Source organism: Acomys minous, assembly GCF_964271855.1.
Source record: "Acomys minous genome assembly, chromosome: 11".
Classification (NCBI taxonomy): Eukaryota; Metazoa; Chordata; class Mammalia; order Rodentia; family Muridae; genus Acomys; species Acomys minous.
In genome coordinates this window covers 17,891,152-17,914,793 of record NC_140492.1, presented here as the reverse complement: position 1 = coordinate 17,914,793, position 23,642 = coordinate 17,891,152, and positions in this window count along the sequence as shown.

The following is a 23,642-nucleotide window of genomic DNA, read 5'->3' as shown; positions in this document are numbered from 1 at the left end:
TTAGTATAGTATATTCACAATTGGCCAAAATAGTGAGTACTTTTTTAAAATTGCATTTAAAGTTTATAAAGACATTTAAATACAGTATTCTTATGAAGTGTCCACCTTCAGATATTAAGCTTATTAAATTCTGATTTACTCTAACAGCTAGATGGCCAGTGATCATTTTTCCAGGTAGTGAAGGTGCAATATTGAAATAATAAGTGCTGATACCAACTAATAGCAGGTTTTTCAATAACAAACATGAGCTCAGCTACTACAGTAAATGTGTTTCAATTGCACACATTGACGTTACAGATGGGATTTGCAGTATCTGCTCATTTTAGGTAGCCCAAGTGCCCCTTTCTGCTTCCTGCAGAGAAACATATTGATGGGAAAACAACATGATCACCTTGACCTTTAGCAGAGAATGGACCCTTGTAAGAACCAGATAAGAAAGTCATGGGATCTGTTTCCCTTCTTACAAGTAAACAGCTGAGTTCAGGGAAATATATTTCTGTGATTCAAACAATATTTCTTGCTCATTTTTGACTTCTGGAGTAAATGAAAATATTGCCATGGATTAAAGATTTGGGAGATGTTAAAGAAACTCAATGTAAGCTGGTACTTACAAAAAAATATTATTGTTTTGTTCTCAGCTCTATAATAAATTATGAACCTCCACAGTAACTACTACCCACTGGAAACAAAAACAAAAAACAAAAACAAACAAGCAAACAAACAAACAAAAACCACTTCTCTGCCCAAAGATGCAAGCAATCCAGAATTACTGATAGCAAACTCTGCCTTCCTACCTGTGGGCTACTCATCAGAATTATAGTATCAGCAATGATATTCCCTCCAGTGATGTGGGCCTATTCAGAATGTTGTCATTTACCACATAATAGCACAGTGCTAATGTATTAGCTGGAATATCTTGTCCGGCAAATCATTTTTGCAACATACAGTGTCTGCTAATGGGTAGGCCACTCCTGACTTTTCCCCCAGCACCCTGAATAGCGCCTTATTGTACTATAGAAGTTAAGAAGCAAGGAGGAAGATTCTTTATTGGTTTAAATTTAATTGGCTGTATACTGTACCCAGTGTGTAGTGTCTGCCCTAACCTGTTCATACCATATCTTTTGATGGCCTAGATTAATTATACATTTAAAATTTATAAATTTTAAAATTGAAGTACTATTAAAAAGGTTGAATTAATAGAGTTGAACTCACTTATATAATCAGTTAAGATACTCTGGATGATTCAGGAATGTTTATTATACACAGTCTGACGTTTTTAAGTGTAGCTTCCCTATATTAGAGCATAAACTATATGATTTTAATAGCTAAATATTGCATAAAGGAATGACATAAAGTAAATGTGCATATATCTTTGAACTCTTTACTATTTTTATGTTCCTTCTTAACTCTGAATATCAATTATCTTCAATAAACTAGAAGCAGTGGTCACTTAAAAAAAAGTTTAAATTTTGTTTCCAGCAGTTACTTACAAGTTTTTCTAAGAAAAAAGCTTTTATCATGCAACGCTAATCTTGCTCTCCTTCCATCTTTCCCTCCCTCCCTCTTCCCTCCTTCTGTCCCTGCCTCCCTCCCTCCGTATGTCCCTCCCTCCCTTTCTCTCTCCTTCTGTCCCTGCCCCCCTCTTTCTTTGTCTTTAGTTCTATGGGCACAAATTTGCGACTAAATGTATAGATTCAGAAATAGATCAATAAATCATGATAGGCACACACATGTGTATATATTTATCTATGCATGCATGTCTTCTTACTTGTTTTATCTTACTTTCCCTTATAAGAGCCTTTGATGTAATTCCTTTTTAAATTTTTTCAAACTATTCAAATCATTTACAACTTCATCTTCTTGTCATTGCTTTCTGTTTTGCTGCAAACTTATATTTCCTATAACTCCTTTTGGAAAGGAACACGATAGACATCTTTGGATCTCCTGAGAGATGTATTTGAGAGATGATGAATGCCTATGTGTTTTCACGACAAAATTATTTCCATTAATGCAAGATTTGTCAGGACCAAGGCCCAGGGTGTCAGACCTTGATTCTCAGTGTGACATTGTGGGAAGTAGTGGAATATAGTTAGACATGGGGCTTAGAGGTTATTAGGTTCTGTGGTACTGCCCTTGGAAGAGACCAAAGACTTGCTGGGCTAAAATATAGGAGAGCAAGATCTTGCTGAAGCCTGTTTCAAAGCACTGGGCATTCTCCTGTAAATTCTTTTGTAAATTAAAAAAAAAAAAAGATAAAATCTCTCATTTTCTCTTATACGTCTTCTTTCCAACAAGGGGCCTTAATCAGACCTGTCTTTTTCTGTTTGGACTTTCAGTTTTCATATTGTGAGTCAGACAAAACCAAACAAAACTAAATTAAACTTTCCTAGCAGTAGTGGTTAATTTAAAAAACGATTAAAATTCTAGTTTAGTTTTCTTCATAGTTATATTTCAGGCATTTGATATAACAGTATACACACCATGGGTCTCCATCATCTATTATATGTAATGTACTATGTATTAATATTTAGCTTTACATATATATGTTAGAAATATAAATGCATATATGCATATTTAAACATATATATATATATTGTACCTTTTCTTCAAATTTAATTCTTCATCCGTTTTATACTGCATTAATAGCATACTTTTGTTCCATCCAAGTTTTGTGAAATGATAGAACATTCCAACAGTTATGTCTTTGATTGTTTTAACTTCACATCACTGTGAATTTGTGATGACATTTAAATGAATCCTTCAGTTGTTCCACTATTTCTTGAATCTTAATATTTTTGCATCCCGCTCTATTTTTTCTCTCTTGGTGCCACTGGCTTCCCCACCTGCAATATTTTCCTTGTATGCATTTATCTTCCATCTTTTTCCCGTAATATTTTGATGAAAAATTTCTTTGTATTTTTATCTTAAGATAGTATTCTCTTTAACCATCATTTCCATCTACATTTTTTCCTGTAAATACACATAGATATGCAATTCAGTGAATATGATTTTTTTTTTAGCATTTCAGTTCTCTTGCATTGGGATGTATGATAGGATCTTGTTCTATGTTTTTGAACATATAACAAATAGACATTATCATGTGGAATTGAGATTTCAGGTTGTTGATCATTATTTGAAACTGTAATTGAATTAAGTATCTCTCTAATAAAAACTGAGTACACTCGACAGAATATCTTAACCATCACATCAGGCTCTTTAAGAAGCTTAGTTGTTTAAGGGTTAGATGTTTTAGGTCTAGACAGACGTTTTAAGTTGGCAAAGTGCAATATGATAGACATTGATTTACATTCATAATTTTACATTCACCAAGATAGGAAAGACGTTATCTTCAAAGCTCCTAAATACAAATAGCCAAAACACCTGTGGTTCTTCTTGCTGTAGGGAATTTTATTGTATATATGTGAAATAATATAAATGTTTATGTAAAATATTTAATAAAAATTGTAAAAAAATCTGTTTAATAGCACAAAGACTTTTTACCTTTAAAGATATATATTATCAGTGGAAACTTGAAAGAAAGACCAGAATAGAATTTATTTATTATTTATTTGAGAAAATCTAGAAAGCACTGACAAGGTGGGGCCAGTAGGGAGAAGGATCAAAAGATATGTTCACAACTAGGTAACACATTATGGATAACTGGTGGTCAGTCATGCTAAGCAACCTGGGAGATCATACTATGTATTAACCAGCCCGGCACGGTTCGTCTTGAGGAGAATGCAGATGGGCTTTTGTCATTTTGGGTTACACAGCCACAGATAGCCCAGTTGCTAGAAGATAATCTCAATTTGTGATTGGGAATGTGCTGAAAGAATAGGTGCTGGGAAAATGAGTAATCACAATAACATTTTCTACACTAGGGTTAAATCACATTGAGAATTGTGGTCTGGAATTTACAACACATGAGCACTTGTTTTCTTGGATAAAACCAGAACTGTACAACAGAATGTTTTTAAAATGAAGTAAAAACTTGAAGCCACCATTCACAATGCCTCACCTTTTATCGAAACCTGAGTGCTTTCGTACTGAGACAGACTGGGATTTGGCCAAGTTGATTTACTGAAAGAATTTCCTATCCTCTTGTTTATAGTTAACAGAATTGCACCAGGCTGGTGTACATCATTTTATTTCTAATTTCCTGAAGCTTTCTCATCTGCTGTAAAACTCCCTTGGTGGCTTTAACTAAGACGAATTGCCATGTCTATAATAAATTGCAATCCTCAAACACAATATTGAGCCCTTTTTTGGCCAAGAATGGAGTGGATTTAACCAAACCAAACATTTCTTTAAGCATCAAAAGTCCATCTTTGGGGTTTTGTCATTTTTTTTTTTACCTGAGCACTCATAGTCTACACAGATTTCTGGGACTTCTACTCATTAATGCATACTATTTCAAGTCTTAAGATTTTTGGGCTTGTGCATAAGTTGTAGCACCTTAATTTGGGTTTAGTTAATATTTTTTCTTATTATTGAAGATATGAACATCCTATTATATCTGTGATTTTATTTATTTGTTTTATGGTTTATTATATTTTCTTCATATTTTACTATGCTTATTTGTTTACATCATTAGTTAGTGATAGCAGTTTCTCCACATAATATTTTTGAAAAATAACCATTTTTTTCTTAGATTCCCTTTTATCCACATAATCCAGTAAGTTTTCCTCGAATCTTTGTTTCTTTTCTCTTTTTTGGAATTTTCTGTTTTTATTATTTTTTATTTTTCTGTTTTATATAATATACACTTATATTATTGCACATATATACAAAAACTACCTACAGCAAGAAGAACCATGAAACAATCAAGAATTATATCAATGTTACATTCATAGTGCTTTTGCTAGCTGTATTTCGCAACCATATAAAACCTCTTTCCCATCTTGGTGTGTCTAAAGTTTGAATGTAAATGAATTATGTATCATATCTCCTCCTTACCACTTTATTTTTTTTATTTTTATTTTTTATTTTTATTTATTTTTTTCTCCTTTATTAATTTATTCTTGTTACATCTCAATGGTTATCCCATCCCTTGTATCCTCCCATTCTTCCCTCCCTCCCATTTTCCCCTTATTCCCCTCCCCTATGACTGTTCCTGAGGGGGATTACCTCCCCCTGTATATGCTCATAGGGTATCAAGTCTCTTCTTGGTAACCTACTGTCCTTCCTCTGAGTGCCACCAGGTCTCCCCCTCCAGGGGACATGGTCAAAGGTGAGGCACCAGAGTATGTGAGAAAGTAATATCCCACTCTCCACTCTACTGTGGAGAGTGTTCTGTCCATTTTCTAGATCTGGGTAGGGGTTTAAGGTTTACCGTCTGTATTGTCCTTGGCTGGTGCCTTAGTTTGAGCAGGACCCCTGTGCCCAAATCTGCCTATCATAATGTTCTTCTTGTAGGCTTCTAGGACCCTCTGGATCCTTCTACTTTGCCATTCTCCCAATACTCCTTACCACTTTAAAACATCTATCTAGACCTAAGAGTTAATTATTTGAGAATTTCATAGACTTTATTATGCTCATATCTCTCATAAGGACCTTCTCCACTCTGCACATCTACCCCCTCTATTTTGAGTATTCCTTTCTATTCTCTCTTAAACCCATGAGTCCAGTTAGTATTGCCAACCTTCTCGTAAGCCTATGGTCTGCCCTTTAGTGTGGTCACCTATAAGGAGTCGTGTAAGTAAATAAATCTGGTTCTCCCTTTCCCAGCAGCTGTCAAATGCTAATATCTCCTTATGTAGGAAGAGGTTCCCAGTCCATTTTGCATTCTCCATGTAGGATTTTGTCTGGCTTGAGTTTGTACATAGTCTAGGCCATGCTGCCAACAATCACTGTGAGTTATATGTGTGTAACTATCCAGCTGTGTTCATAAAAAAATTGTCTCCCAAATGTTATTAACTACCTCTGGCTCTTACAATCTTTCCACACCCACTTCTACCAATAAAGCTGAACCTTGGGTGTGAAGTGCACATCCATTTATGTCTCTTCTTCTGTGCTTGTTCTTGCCTGTCTCTGGGATGACTGTTATCTACTGCAGATAGATTATTCTCTCATTAGGATGGAGAGATCAAATAGTGAGGCCCTTTGAATGACAATGTCCTCAATAGGCTTATACAATTGGATGCTCAAATCCCAGTTGATGCACTGCTTGGGTGGATGTTAGTAGGCTTGATCTTGTTGGAGGCACTGTGGCCTTGTTGGAGGAAGTGTGTCATTAGAAGTAGGCTTTGAGGTTTCAAAAACTAACAGCAGACCCAGGCTCCCTCCTCTCTGTGCCTCCCTCCCTTCTTTTCTTCCTCCCTCCTTCTCTCCCTGCCCTTCTCTTTCTTTTTTCTTACTGTCTACAGATCAGGTTGCAAATCACAGATATTTCCCAAGAACTGTGCTTTCCTGTCAGCTGCTATGATCCTTGCCATGATGACAATAGATTAATTCCTGGAAACTGTAAGCAAGCCCACAATTAAGTGTGTTATTTTATGAGGTGCCTTGGTCAAGGCGACTGTTCACAGCAATAAAACAGTTACTAAGACAATGGTTATAGCAATAGGTGACTAGAAGTTATTTTAATTGTCTATTTAGCAGAACAATAGTATTTTTCCCTGAAGACTATGAGTTGTCTACAGACAGATCTTTGCCCTATTAATCATGACAAGTATTGGTTCCATTTCATAGAAAGAGACTTGGAACTCATCAGAAAATGGTTAGTTAACAGCATATGATTCCTCTCACTATGGTAAAATTGCATATCTCTTGTTAGCCTGGCTATTGTAGTTTGCAGTGTTTATAACTGAGGAACCCTGGGGATTGCTTTTCTCCTTTGGTAGTATGCCCAGCACCTTACAACACTGTGAAAGCAACCAAGTATAGATGCTGATTCAAGGTGAATGCTAACTTGAATTCTTTGTCTTCCATTACTTGATTATGTGCTGCACTCAGTAGTAAAGTCTTATGGTCAATTCTGGAGGGTCGCCAAGAATATTGAAAATAGTCTGCAATGTTACTGTTTTAAAATATATACAAATATCTAGAAACCTATTGCTCATTTAAAAAAAAAATGAAACACTTTACCTCCAGATCCTTGTTCTTTTAGTAGTGTATGCACTCCATCTTATAGAAAGAGACCTGGAACTCATCAGAAATGATTAGTTGATAACATAGACTTTATCTTACTATTGCACAGATGGGTATCTCTTGTTAGACTACCCACCTGGAGGGTAAGGGTTTGAGACCCAGTTGGCCAACAAGTCAAAATTATGGACAAACCCCATTCCTGGTATTGGGATTTTATTTATTATCATGAGTTGTCTACTTTAAATATTATACTCTCATTCATCATAGTAGGAAACTGTTAAAACTCCTTTTGTTGGGGTTGGAGCTCAGGAAAGGGTTTCACTGAGCAACCCTGATTGTCCTAGACCAGGCTGTCCTTGCACACAGAGATCTAGTTGCTTCTGCCTTCCAGGTGCTATATTAGAGATGTGTGTTACTATGGTGGCTTCAGAATGCTTTTTGTGTATGCATGTGTATACTTCAGGAAGCATCGTTAATAGCAGGTTTCTATACAACTTCTTCAAAAGGCCTCTTGTGTTTATTGTAAGCTGCCATATTCCTTCCTTTATACTAATAAGGTCAGCTGGCCTTACTATTTGTTTTGCAGTGTGTACATCTGTATCATACTTTCATTGTAAAAAGTTATAGCACTCAGTATTGTCCAGAAGTTTTAATGTTTTACCTTCATTTTAGTTCCATTGCTTGTTTGAACTGGGTTTGTGTATGGAGAAATGTGATGTGGGGCCATGGTGTTAATTTACTCTAATCTTACTACACACTATACTTCTAACATTGCACAGTTTCCATCAGTGGCTGGGAGCCATTGTCACATCATATCAAGCGTCCCTTCTTTTCAGGACTGAGCATTAGAGTATATATTATCTCAGGAAGTGAGTCATGGTGTTTTCTCTCTTTGATGAATATGTGGTGCCTTTCCCTATCTCTTCTGACTACTTTCAGTTTAAATTATAATTTTTCCAGCCACTAAAACTACTATACCTTTTTGCTTTTTAGATCCATTTGCTTGACTGTAATATGAAATAAACTGTTTGTACAACATCTTGATTTATAAACTGGACACCTCTGCTATGCAGGCTTGAAAATTCATTCAGTTTACTAAAGATGTGCTCTACTGTCTACTTATCCAATTAATGGAAATCCAGGTTTTAAATATTTTACTACTTCATAGATTGTGTACCCCATGCTTCTAAAAGTGTACAAAGTCTATTTTCATTATCTAAAATTCAAATGAATCTTAGCTGATAAATTTTAAAGGTTTTAAAATATGTTAATTATTAATTTCTATATTTCATTTAATTACATTCTATTTCTTTAAATGACCTATAATCAAATAACATATATCCATAATGAGCATCTCCATTAAAAAATCTACCACTAAAGATGTTTCATTTTATAAATGAAAAATAGCTTTCTAGATATTTGTATTTATTTTAAAACTTTAACAATGTAGAAAATTTATATGGAATTTACAGTACAAGGAAAAAATTGCTTAGAGCAGGAAAAATGTCTTCCCTATGTGATTGGACAGTAGTTAGTTATCTAATACCCAATACCAGTCTTAAAAACATACATACAAATAATATACAGAGTAGGTTGTATTAATATATTCCATATGAATATGAATGTTTGTGTATATGTATATATATATATGTTCATGTAATAAAATGAAGAGTTGATTAAAAGGAAGTCCATAATCATGAAATAGAGTAAGTAGGAATATTATGGGTGATTTAGATGGAAGAAATAAAATGACAAAGTGTTGTAATTATATTATATCTCAAAATTAAAATTATACAAAAACAAGAAAACATTTCTACTATTATTTTAAAATTTTTAGGTTTCTTTAATTTTATGGCATACATTATCTTTATAAACATAATAAAGTATATATTATACTTTTATAAATAAGTGCTAATAAAAATAAACAAAGTAACAATAGCTTAAAAATTTAGTTGATACATTCAAAGGACAATAAAGGTCTTGTAATACCACAACAAATATTTTGGGAAATGTGTATACATTCAAACATACAGTTTTATAGCCAATATGCCACTGATATTCAGTATGCTTTGCATATAAGTTTCATAATTACTGACATAATTTCCTGATTAATCACTATTGCAAAAGGTGAAAAAAGTGAGATGTTAGATTTCAAGGGCAATCATTTTGAAGTTCTTAGCAAAGTCTTGTTCATAAACTAAAGTGACTTGTTATTTATTAACACCCAAATGCTCAAATATTCATTGAGAATCCACTGTAGTGCTTAAGTGATGTAACCCATGCAAAACATAACCTAGTTTCTAATTTGGGGGCATTTCAATGTGAGTTGCCTTCCTCCTCCTTTGAGATATCCTAAGAAGTTCATTAACATTCTCTTTCACGCCATTGCTGGTCTCTGAAATGAAGACAAATATTGTATCATCTTTCCTCCTTCATAGCTATAATTGATAAATTGCATAATTTAAATGATGTATGTAACATCAGGTTATTAGAAAGGGTTCATAACACTAAATGCTTAAGCCTGTCCTTTCTCCTCCAGGAACCATATAATTCATCACTGCCGTTGTGGAAAAACTTGAGAGGCATTGAAATGTCATATCATCTCCAAACATATATATGCTATATCTACCTTATCATTAGGTTAAACTGTGTAGCAAATTCACTCCTTACTTCAGAAAGTTTAATATCTATTATGCAATCAGCTTCATGTAGGAAATCAAATAACTTTTACAATTATTGACAACTTAACAAAGAAACTAATAGTTCCTTGGCTTCATGGAATATACATTTAAAGTAGACGACAGTTCAGATTATTGTGGCAGTGAGTGACATAACAGGGTTGTCATAGAGACACAAAATGCACACTGGACTTGATTGCTATACACAGAATACACCATCCTGAAACAACAATTTCGAGAAGCCATATGGGCAATGTAGGAGTATATTGCACGTAGTCACTTCGGTCTCCTTTATTCCTCAGCAGAGGCTGAGAACAGAAGCTCTGCACATGTTTTAGCCAAGGTCTTACTAGAGAAAATCCAATACCAGTGTAAATCCAGGAACATTCATATTATTCCAGCTGTATTGTATATATACAGGACGACATGACCTGCCAGCAGGATGGCTAAGTCTAAATACCTACCTTCAGAGAGACCCGAATGTGGCTCTAAACACTTAGCGTAAGAATATAACGTGTTAACTAGTCTAAGAAATAGCATCGCAAAGCTCATTGTATGTGTCCTAAAACCACCTTTGTCCTTCTAGAATATTCTTGGTATAGGCATGTTGGCGATGACCCAGAGATCTTAATGTTTCCTTGTGGACTATTAACTGTGCCAGCTCTTAGCTGAATTACCAACCCTGGGCCTATGAGGGTCTGTTTTCCGAGGGTTGTCAGAACAACTCTTTGTAGTTAAAGTGTATTGGTGGTGGAGGAAGACCTCTTTTCTTCAGTAATGTGGTGGATGCTAAGTAGTCCTTTATCTGGAAAATAACCCTGTTACCATACGTAGACCATAAAAATCTGATTAAACTCAAGAGATGCCATGAAAGAAGAGGGGCTTGTGAAGAAGAGGTCCGCTGAGAGATACAGCTGAATAAGAAAGGGATATATGGAGTGAACTTAAAATTCATCATGTAAATACTTAAAATGATTTTAGAAAACTGTTAAAAAAAACAAGTTGGAAAGAGACACGATCTTCCAGGATTAGACTTGTTCTATTACCAGCCCAGTCATGAAATTCTCCCCTTGGGAATTTAGCTCATCCTTCATAAGAAATTAACGCTTTATCTCTTTCTCTTTCCCATTTCTATTTTCTACTTTCCTGGCATCCACAGTTTCTTGAGATTATACATCAAGTCCAGAGTTTTAGAGCTTTTCAAAGAAGAAATTTATACATCAGCATTTAAAATCACTCTATCGCAATCCAACCCAATGGTGCACGAACTTAGTTTTTTTGTATGTTGAGGAATAATCGTAGCAAATGATAAAAAGACATTGCGTACCATAATTAACCCATCATATTTTTCTTAGAGGAAAAAACTTTAATGTATAGCAAAAAATAAAAATAATAGAAGAAATTCATAAGACAGGCTCAAATCTGAACTGAGCTGTTTCCAGTAGGTTTTGTTGGCATTTGAGGGATCAACCATGCACAGTGTAAAGAATATAAGTTATTAGTTGAGGAAAATGCCTTCCATAAAATTATGCCATGCAACACGAGTCAGTGCCACAGAAAACACAGACCCATGTTGAATTTAATATTTTTCAATTCATTTTTTGTTGTCACACATTCTGATACCTCTTTTGCTGTTCCAAAATTAGTTGGCGCTTTCCACCATTGTATAAGAAGCTGTATTATGTCACATTAACCTACCATGGGATAGGCATACATTTGTTTAAAAGTTGAATTTTGCATATAATCTAGTATCATTAATAATTAATATGCTACTATTAAATTTTTCATTGCATATGAGGATTGCATATATGCATAATGTGAATGCCTGCTATGCCATGCATGTGGAAGTCAGAGGAAAGTTTGTTTTCAATATAAGATTTGGGTCCTGGAATGAAATTTGTGTCTTCAAGCTTGGTAGCAAGAGTATTCATATGCCAATCCATCTCATAAGTACAACATGAGTTTTTCAAACTCCATTTTTCACTTTCTATATTTGAAATTTTAAAAGTAAATATTTTAAAAATCCTTTAGTACTTTTTTGAGGGTTTTAAGAAAATGTACATCATTTTGGTTTGCATCCTTAACTGCTGAGCAGGACTGGTTTTCATACTGCTAAGCAAAGAGGGTTTTATGCCTGGCCACAGATGCCTTGCATCTTCTAAGACCTCATCATAGATATGAAGCAAGCTGTTGCCTTCATTACTAGAGGTTCTTTTGCATCTTGGAGGTCATCATGAGAAGAGCTAAGATACTTTCTTTAGCAGTGTGAGAAGTGTGGTACTGGCTTCCCTTTTATTCACTGTGTACTTAGCAATGATAACATGAATTCCATTCCATCTCTAAGCCATGAAGGTTTGTTATGTGTTTTAGAAATGATTAAAATAAGCACATTAGAATATGAAAATATTCAAATGGAAATCAAAGACATAGTAGTCTGTTGTTTATTTGAAAAGAACAGTATATATGATCCTTCTCCACTGTGTCTGAGCTAAGATACTTCCTAACTTCTGAAAGCTCTGAAAGCTCTGGGGATTCACAAAGAAGACACAATTTAATGTATTTCCCATACTGTTTCCATGAAGTGGGTGGCTCTGTTTTGTAATGCTGTGGAGCATTTTGGAGGACAAAAGATGTCACTTATTATAGGAAACAGGCTTTGAGAGTTTGTACCGAGAACTTACTTCTAGTTTGCTTTTCCTGCTTCATATTTGTGGTCAAGGTGTAATCTCTGCTTCATGTGTTGGTGATGTAATGCCCTCCTCCAACAATATGCAATTGTAATCCCCCCAAATCTTCCATCTTTAAGACACTTTTGATCATATTATATTGTCACAGAAATAGAAAAAAATATATTTCTTATTCCTAAGTAATTCTATATTTTGCATTTTTCAAATATGTATACAATCATTATATCATCTTTAAATATTTTAGCTTACTTATTATCTTTTAATAGATGCTATTACTTAAAATTAAACTGTTAAAATTATTCTAACATGTCAGAATACCAAAATGCACCTATAAATAGCTTCATGTCTTTTCTTTTCCATATATGTATTTTAATATTGCTTAATGTGCTAGTTGTGTTTAAGATACCGTAACATGAGACATTAACAAATAAAAAGTTGTTTTTGCTGTTAACTTTTTTTCATGTAAACGATGTTGAACTCAATGATATTGCTTTTCTACTATATTAATTTTGCTTTTATTCAAAGATAAGAGTTAGCTTTATTTAGAAATAACAGTAAGATATTTAATATTCTACGACATGACACTTCTCTTCATTATATATTTTATTAAAAATTTACTTATGAGGAAAGTTAGCAACTTATTGTCTTTAGGAAATATATAACAGAGCTTACTTCTGTATATATGAATGACATAAAGATCTTCCATATTTCATTGGCTAGAATAAAGACTTTCCAAGTCAAACAATTGTGTGACTATATCAAGATCGAGTTGACTTAGGACAAATTTTACACAATACGTGTGTGCTTTCATAAACCCCTGTGAAGCTATCATTCTGCTTACTGGAAATACTCACATGATAGTCATTTATTTACTATCTTAACATGGCAAATCAAAATAATAGCAGCTGTCTAAACTACTGCCCAGTGCCAACATGTTATTAAAACCAAGAAAGGAGATTAATCTGTATTGATAAGGCAAGATTCAATGAAAGCCCTGAGATTTCATCCAATATTGCCTGAAGCCAACAATTTCTAATAACAACACATTTGTATTTGCCAATGTGGAATGAAAATGGAAAAACATCTGAGTCCTTAGAAAGTAATCAAGAATAGCTTTGGCTTCTTGGAACCTGAATTATCTGAAGGAAGATGTACTCTTACGTTTGAGTCTTATTGTGTGCATTAGTGTAGGTCTCAGTGGAACTGAAAACTGGAAGGTATACATGTAAGCTCTTCATGTGATTTGGCTTCTTATTACAAGAGACAGAGGATCATTTGGCTGTGTATGTGACTGTTCCTGGTTTCATATCAGGTGTTGTGGTGAGAAGGGTGTAATATGCATTCCCTGCATTATCCAGATACTGAGTACCATTTTGGTACCTCATTTTCTTGGCTCCAAGTATGTCATAAACACATACAATTTAAGAATGATAAAATTAAGTTTAAATATTAAAAGGACTTTGACAGTGTTCCACATCATCTCATTGGCTGAAAAATATTAAGGTAGTCTTTTGAAAATATTATAATATCTAACAGTTATTGCTTTACAAACTAACAATGTCATATATGAATACTATGTAGATGTGTGTATATATACACATATATGTAAAACTGTTCCCTTAACTCCTTGTAAGAATTTTATATAATCCCTTTGTCTCTGTAATGCATAAGAGATGTCAATGCATGGATGTTCTTTGTCATTGTGGTATTTCATATATTCACATGTTTGCCGTTGCTTTTCTGCAAGTATGCTGTTTATTTACCAGAGGATATTTAGTAACTGGATTTGTATATGGGAGAGTATTAACTGGTGCCTCAAGGATAACAGAACTCGATTCAGTGTTCAATACTAAGAAATGCTCATAGGGTATCAAGTCTCTTCTTGGTAACCTGCTGTCCATCCTCTGAGTGCCACCAGGTCTCCCCCTCCAGGAGACATGGTCAAAGGTGAGGCACCACAGTATGTGAGAAAGTAATATCCCACTCTCCACTCTACTGTGGAGAGTGTTCTGTCCATTGGCTAGATCTGTGTAGGGGCTTAAGGTTTACCACCTGTATTGTCCTTGGCTGGTGCCTTAGTTTGAGCGGGACCCCTGGGCCCAAATCTGCCTATCATAATGTTCTACTTGTACATAAGTATTATAAAATTTTAAGGTAGATGAGAGGTGTTCACATTGTTTCTGTGCTTAAATGAATAAAGTTTTAATTTTTTTCTATAAAAAATAAAAATAAAATAAAATTCTGAATGTAAATAAAAAATACTAAGAAATGTGATTTAACTAGCTATTGATACTGTTACAAGAAATGATGGGCACTTCTACTCTATTTCGTACAGTATAGTATATATATTGCAGAATGCAAACATATGCTTTGTAAAATCTACTGGAAAGGTGTGTTATTGACAACTTTTGTCCAGTCTACCATTTAGGAAAGTCAATGAATACTCAATCAGGATAGGAATTTGGAGGCAGGAACTGAAGCAGAGCCATGCTTTCCGTGCTAATACGCTAGTCAGCCTACATTTGAAGAATACTTTATATTGTTAATCACCATGAATAAGCATTATTGGTATTTGTTATCAAATATTTATTAGGGGCTTGATCAGTATTGATACACTTTCATTCAAATTCTAACAAACAAACCTGATTTATAATTGCAATTATAAATTCACGCTAATGAGTACAGTTGCAGAATTCAATGCTAAATATTTAACAAGACTGTAACATTGATTACCATTTCCTTTCCTGGATGGTGAACTATAAACAGAGTGTGATATATGCTATGTGAGAGGCTGTTCCAGTCATATAAAATAAAACATTCACTATATTTTATTGCTATTTGCACTACAAAATCATATCTTTACTAAATTTTTCATGTTTTCATATATCAATTAATTTTTTTAGCTTTCTGAGCTGTTTAGAAGCATCTGCCCTTTTTACCATTAGCTTTTTCCATCACAATTAATTTTATCTCTCAAATTTCATATTTTGCTCTATTTCATTGTACTTCAGATGAAATAAAGTGGCATCTATAGTAACCAGGTGTTTTATAATTATCATGTAGTCAGGAAACAAAAAATAATATACTCTACAAAACCATGAAGAGTAAAAATATTCAGGTTTTCTTTTTTTTAGTTTTAATCACTTTATTTAATTCTTCAATAAGAATTATTCTCAAGGAACAAATTTTAAATAATTGGATTAGAATGTCAAAAGAGCTTACATCATATGAAACGCAGGTCTGAAGACAATAAAAAAGTAAGAAAAAGGGTATGGATAAACCCCAGGGGCATAGTGTGTGGCATGCTTAATACTCATGAGTCTCTGTTCAATCCTAGTACTTGAAAAACAGACAATCTATCAGAACCTTGGGTAATAAATAAAATTCCAGTGAGGGCACATAATGTCAGCATTTATTTCTTAAGCAGATCTGGAAACATGTTAGCACAATCCCTGAGAGGTAGCTTCCTTTCTGAAACTTAGATTCTCTCCACACAGGTACATTAACCCCAAAGAACATTTCCTTTGATATTTAGATTTATCATACTGAGGCAGTAGTCTATGAACTTCTTAGGTATTGCTCTCTTTGGACAATGTTTTACCGAATGATTTAACCATATCTTTAGTAGCTTTGTTTTGTTTTGCTCTGTTTTACTGCACTAAATTTTATACCAACGCCAAGGAAATAGGTATAAAACTACACATTTTAATTTATTCTATTTTTAGTATATATAGCATGCAATAACAGAAGTGTATTCTATTTATTGTGACATACTAACTACGTAAAGTACTGAAGTTAGTCACATTTTCATACATGTATGTGAAATCTGTTTATCCTTCATTATGGTCAATGATCCCTACCATCCCAACACACAATTTTTTATGCTTTTTACTGATTCTCTTCTATTTTCATGACCATTTTAAACTTATATTGCACATCGGAGAAATCCTGGATGTTGCCCTAGTGTCTAGTTCATTTCACTTAATAAGGTGCTGTCCACTTTCTTCTATTTTCATGAAAAAATGCCTAATTTCTTTCTACTTTATGGCTGATGATCCCACTGAGTTGTTTATGTATTTGTAACTGTGGCCAAATATCAGACAGAAACAACTTAAATGGAGGAATTGCTTATTTGAACCCTTAATTTTAGAAATTCTCTCAGTAGTTCGTGTCGCTGTTGATTCTGGCCCTGTGGTGAGGGCAGAGTATAGTGGATGTGTGATCACACGGAGCTCAGTGATTCAGTTCACAAGTGATAGAAAGAAGAGAGACAGGGAGGAGAAAAACTGCAAAGAACGTTCTGGGACCCAGTGGCACTTCAACAAAACAGAGATTCCCATCACATCCCAAGTACGTTTTTGAAATTCTAATCAATCAAAAAATTAAATTATTCATTAGGTCAGAGTTCTGATGATCTATTCAGATCGAGAAATGCCCTCTAGCATGCCCACAACTTTGTTCTAGTCTTCAATTTTTGGCTTAATTTTATTTTTAATGATAGACAAAATAAAATTGTACATATCATAGGCTTCCATGTGATGTCACAATTTCCATGTACATTGTGTAATAGTCAAATTGAGTTAAAATTATTTACCTTAGGATAGCTCTAGTTAGAATCATTCAAAATGCTTCCTTCTAGTTTTTAAAAACCATGCAGCATTTTATAATTTTATCATCATTAGTACTCTATCATCATTCCTGTGTAATAATTATACATCAAAACTTATTATTTATATCTAACTATAATTGAATGGTCATTAATCAACCTCTACCCCTCCTCCAACATGCCTACTCTTAGCCTCTGAAATCACAATTCTACATTCAACTTCTGTGAGATTAACTTTTTTGTTTGGTTGAAGTTAATTGTTTAATATTTATTTACTTATTTTTTTATTCATTATTCATTCATTCATTCATTCATTCGTTCATTCACTTTACATCCTGGACATATCTCCTTCCTCCTTTCCTCCCAGCCCCTCCTTCTCTCCCCTATCCAGCCTCCCCCATTCCTTAGACTAGGGGAGTCCCTTTATCTACCTACCCCAGCTCATCAAGTTGCATCAGGACTGAATTCCTCCTCTTGTGGCCTGGAAAGGCTAGTTTTTAATTTCTATGAACAACAACAACAACAACAACAACAAAAGGGACTTTATGAAAAGAGGCCCAATACTCTAACCTATAAGGTTAACAATGTCATTTACTGGAACCAAAGAACTTCTATAGAGCAAAGGGCATTATCATTTGAGTGAAGAGGTAGTAGACACAATGGGCAAAAGCCTTACCAGATAAACATCTGACAAGGAGTTAAGATCTATAACATGAAAGCAATTAAGTGAAGTAAACACGAGAAAAACAAATAACTGGATTAACAAATGGGGAATAGAACTAAACAGAATTCTCAAAAGACAATGTGCAAATCTCAGAGAAAATTTAAAATTACTACAAGTAATTATATATATATATATTATTAATTTCTTCATATTATATCTCAATTGTTATCTTATCCCTTGTATCCTCCCATTGCTCCCTCCCTCCCGCTTTCCCCCTAATCCTCTTCCCTACAACTATGACTGAGGGGGACTTCCTCCCCCTGTATATGCTCATAGGGTATCAAGTCTCTTCTTAGTAGCCTGCTATCCTTCCTCTGAGTGCCACCAAGGCCTCCGCATTCAGGGGACGTGGTCAAATATGGGGCACCAGAGTATGTGTGAAAGTCAGTCCTCAACTCCACTCAACTGTGGAGAATGTCCTGTCCATTGGCTAGATCTGGGTAGGGGTTCAAAGTTTACTGCACATATTGTCCTTGGCCAGTGCCATAGTTCGAGCAGGACCCCTGAGCCCAGGTCTGCCCATCATAATGTTCTTCTTGTAGGTTTCTAGGACCCTCTGGATCCTTCTATTTCCCCATTCACCCATGCTCCTCTCACCTAGAGTCCCAATAGGGTACAAGTTTTTATCCCAGTGGTACGAAGGCTGAGGTGAGATATGATTGTTCTATGATAGTTGTACCCTCTGTCTAAATCATTATTCTCATCAGCATTTGTGATAACACTTAGTATAGTCTAGAAAGCCATAAGAATTAACACATTATATGTCTGTGTAAGAAGATTTATTTATATCTCTGATGATACTTCCTCTCTGCTTAATCCATGAAAATTAAATTTTGTACACATCTACTTAAAAAGACTTTGTAAAGATAACATTGTAAAACATTATTAAGTGTTCATAGTCACAGTTAATGTGCTCAAAACTTGTAAGTGTTCATAGTTAATAAATCCAGCAACTCTTCTACATTAGTTCTATGTAAAAATAAACTCTAGAACAAGAAATGATGCTTTAAAATTGAGTATGTCTCTAAGAACCTTACTAAATAAGAGTGAAGAACCTAGACACACGACTTTCTCCTGAATTTCTTGAGGATGGTTCAAAACTTTCTTTATTAATTGTTGACATTAAGTCCTGGGCTGTTGGTGTTCTGTTCAGGAAGTTGTCTCCTGTGCCCATACGTTCCAGGCTTTTCCCCATTTTTTCTTCTACGTGACTTAGTGTCTCTGGTTTTATGTTGAGGTCTTTAATCCACTTGGATTTGAGTTTTGTACAAGGTGACAAATATGGGTCCCGTTGCATTTTTTTACACATAGACATCCAGTTAGACCAGCACCATTTGTTGAAGATGCTATCCTTTTTCCATTGAATGGATTTGGCTTCTTTGTCGAAAATCAAGTGACCATATGTGTGTGGATTCATATCTGGGTCTTCGATTAGATTCCACTGATCAACCAGCCTGTTGCTGTGCCAGTACCATGCTGTTTTAATTACTATTGCTTTATAGTACAGTTTGAGATCAGGTATGGAGACTCCTCCGGAGCAACTTTTATTGTACAAGATTGTTTTAGCTATTCTGGGTTTTTTGTTTTTCCATATGAAGTTCAGAATTGAACTTTCAATGTCTTTAAAAAATTGTGTAGATATTTTGATAGGGATTGCATTGAATCTGTAGATTGCTTTTGGTAGGATAGCCATTTTTACTATGTTAATTCTCCTGATCCATGAGCAAGGAAGATCATTCCATCTTCTCATGTCATCTTCAATCTCTTTCTTTAGAGTTTTGAATTTTTTTTCAAACAAGTCCTTCACTTGCTTAGTTAGAGTAACTCCTAAGTATTTTATATTGCTTGTGGCTAATGTGAAGGGTGTAGTTTTCCTAATTTGTTCCTCTGCAAGCTTGTCATTTGTGTATAGAAAGGCTACAGACTTTTTGGAGTTAATTTTGTATCCAGCCAATTTGCTGAAGGTGTTTATCAGCTGTAGGAGTTCTCTGGTGGAATTTTGAGGGTCACTGATGTAGACTATCATATCATCTGCAAATAGGGATAATTTGACTTCCTCCTTTCCCATTTGAATACCCTTGATCTCCTTTTGTTGTCTTATATATCTGCATATTAGCCCAAGGGGCATGTCCCACGAAAGCCTTCACTTACCAGGAAACTGAGACAGAGGGAGGACATCCTATTGGGACTCTAGATGAGAGAAGCACGGGAGAATGGCAAAGTAGAAGGACCCAGAGGGTCCTAGAAACCTACAAGTAGAACATTATGATAGGCAGATTTGGGCCCAGGGGTCCCGCTCAAACTAAGGCACCAGCCAAGGACAATACAGGTGGTAAACCTTAAACTCCTACCCAGATCTAGACAGTGGACAGAACACTCCCCACAGTAGAGTGGAGAGTGGGATATGACTTTCTCACGTACTCTGGTGCCTCACATTTGACCATGTCCCCTGGAGGGGGAGACCGGTGTTACTCAGAAGAAGGACAGCAGGTTACCAAGAAGAGACTTTATACCCTATGAGCATATACAGGAGGAGGTAATCCCCCTCAGGAACAGTCATAGGGGAGGGGAATAAGTGGAAAAGAGGAGGGAGGGAAGAATGGGAGGATACAAGGGATGGGATAACCATTGAGATGTAACAAGAATAAATTAATAAAGGGAAAAAATTAAATTAAAAAAACTTTCTTTATTTAACATTATGATAGCTTGCACACTACCATTGATCCTCAGTAGATACAGTTGAAAAAGCTTTTGAGTAGTTTTAAGACTGGTAACAAATTTTACATATTTTATTAACTTGCTGATAGACAATTTAGATCAATGTGAAAATTTTTTTTCCAAATCTCTGTATAGACATTTTTGTTTTGTTGTTATGATACCATTTTGCATAGTTAAGAACTGAGACAGTAAGCAGAGTTACGTTACTAGACTTATAGTTATAATTTGTGAGAAATCGCTGATGGTTTCATATAACTCTTGCAGCATTTTCCCTTCAAAAATTAACATGTGTGTGCTCTGGCTTCTCCTATTCTTATCCCATAGCAAACATGAAATGAATAAGGGATTTGGTCTTCTGAGAATAATTTTCTTATTAATCTCATAATTGTCCTCTCTCTTTTTTAAAAAGAAAGTTGTGGAATTTTTTTTTGCCCTCATTAGACCTAGTATTTTCTTAAGATTAATGTGTGACCTAACACAAATATATTTCATTTGTTTTCTTATATAATGACTTATATATAACTTATGTATAACTCTTCATGTTCTTATGCTTGACTGTTTTCCAGCCTTGGTTCTCATATTTCTGATACTGCAATCCTTTAATGGCGTTTCTCATGTCATGGTAATCCCCTAACAAAGAAAATTTCATTGCTACTTCATAACCATAATTTTGCTACCGTTATGAATTCACTATATATATGGTATACAAGACATCTGATATGCAATTCCCTAAGGGTCATGTCCCACAGGTTAAGAACCACTGCTTTAGACGGAACCTTGTGTTTCAGCCTGTTTTACTTAAAGAGATGAATGTATTTTCTATGTTTATTTTATCTTTAAAAGCATGACTATATACACATTTTTAACTTTGATCACTGTAGCTATGGAAGCAATGTTCATATTCATCCAAGTACATCCTTCCATCTCTTTCCACTTCCACTAACCACTTTCCCCCTCCTAACCATGCTCTTTTCCTCTTTTATGCCTTTGTTTTCTTTGTTTTATGCACGTGTCTTTATATAGTGTATTCATAATTGTAATGGCAACATCATCTTCAGATGACAATATTTCAAAGCATGCCCACCTCTGTAGCTTTCTTCTTGAAAAAAAAAACATATACTTTTATTTATTCTTTTTTCTACATCAGAGTTCAACACATGGAAATATAGTTTGTTTTGCTCAAAGAAAAAGCGTGAACATAAGCATTTCTTACCAAATGCAAGACACATGGAATTACACTGATTATTTCTAAAATTTGGACCATTCAGGAGGCAATTATCAAATAAAATGAGATATCAAGATACTTGTGAGGACATGATTTGATTTAAAATTTAATCATAGCTAACTCATGGCTGTGATAGGAGTTTAACTTATTAGGTACCATCTGCTGCCTAAACATCTAGGGGATATTTTTAAGGAATATCTTCTAGAGTAAATGATAATCTTGTGCCAACTTGTTTATCACTTGTCTGGTTGCTGGCATTTAAACCATGCAAAAACAAAAATTATAGTTGAGTGCATAAGGCAGTAAATGGAAACTAAATATGATAAGAGCACAATGAAAATGCAAATGACTTTTTTCACAGATTCATTACTTCTGGTACATAATGAACGATATAAATGTGAGACTGGCCTACGTGGTGACAGTAGGATGATTCACATCTTGTTCAGGGTTAATTCTAGTAAGTGAAAGAATTTTAAATAATTTGACCTTGGCAACTTCTTATAATCTTAGTTTTCTAATCATAATTAGTGAATCATAGTAGTAATCTTAATACTGTGGTTGCATAAGAATTCATATTTCATATGAATATATGAGTAACTTATTTTTTTAGTAATCACCTACAATATAGAAAATATGGTCACTCAGGATTAAAATGACTATAAATATTCTAACTTACAATATGAAATTGAGAAAAAAATTTTTTAGCCAAACTCAAATGACTAGTACAAGATGCATAGTGGGCCAGCATTTTCTAGCTGTATTTAAATGCATCACACAGAGTAATTTGAATTAAGGTGATCTTACTCAAAATGTTCCACTGGAGAAGAAAATTAATATGTGGCCTAGAGACTGTTCTTGTGATATTTTAGTGAAGAATATAACTGCTTTCTGCCCTTGTCCAAAAGCATCTGCCTGAAGCTAAATTAAAGCATTATTAATTAACAGTTTTGGCAGAGGAGATTTCCAGACAGCCTAATATTGACTTGCTGTGTAGTTATTCTTTGCCCACCTTATACAGACTTATAATTAAAAGGAACAAGCAGAGCAAGTAAAAAATTGAAAATGGACAGGTTGAGGAGAAACAGCGCACCAGAAACAAGTTTGAGGAAAAGGCTGATCCTAAATGTGTTAAAGAAAGGTAGTGGTCACCTCGGGACAAGATCCCAGCCAGTTGAGATTCAAGTTTATGAAAATAAAGTATGAAAAGTGGTGGCTTATATTTTTAATCCCAGCAATCGGTGGGGAGACAGAGCTCATATTTCAAGGCCAGCATAGACTACACACAACATTCCAGAACAGACAAGCTTAAGACATCAAAAACCAAAAAGTGTTGAAAATGTATTTTAACAAGGGGTCTGTGTTCCAAAATCAGCAAGCAGAATAACTTGGCAGTTTTGAGCATGTGAGTCTGGCTTTAGAGCCAAGGATACTAGGAAAGGGTTGTGCAATTTCTCTCCATGGTTAATGAGAGCTATTGATGCCAGGCGTGCGTCAGGAGTGTCCCTTCATGGAGGCCCAAAAAGTCGATTGTATGAATCTGTGAAAGTGAAGCCTGGATTTTACTGGAGGCTCCAAGATGTAGCAGATGCCAGAGTTGTGAAATATACGCCAAGAGTTCCCAGTTGTGCGAAACCAACCCAAGGGAGAGAGTGTGTGTGTGTGTGTGTTGCAGTCAACAAAGATGAAATCAGTTGGACATATGAAGAGCATTGTGACGTCAGACGTAAAGATACAGAGTTTGGAAATTGCTAGATGATCGTCAGTCTTGCTTTGTTCCTGTATTTCTTCAATATGCTCTTTCTCTTCTTTTGGAATAAATAGTAATGTATATTCTGTGCCATTGTATGTAGGAAACATGTGATTTGCTATGTCCTTTTGATTTTATAGGGGTTGCAGTTAAGAGGTTGGCCCAAGT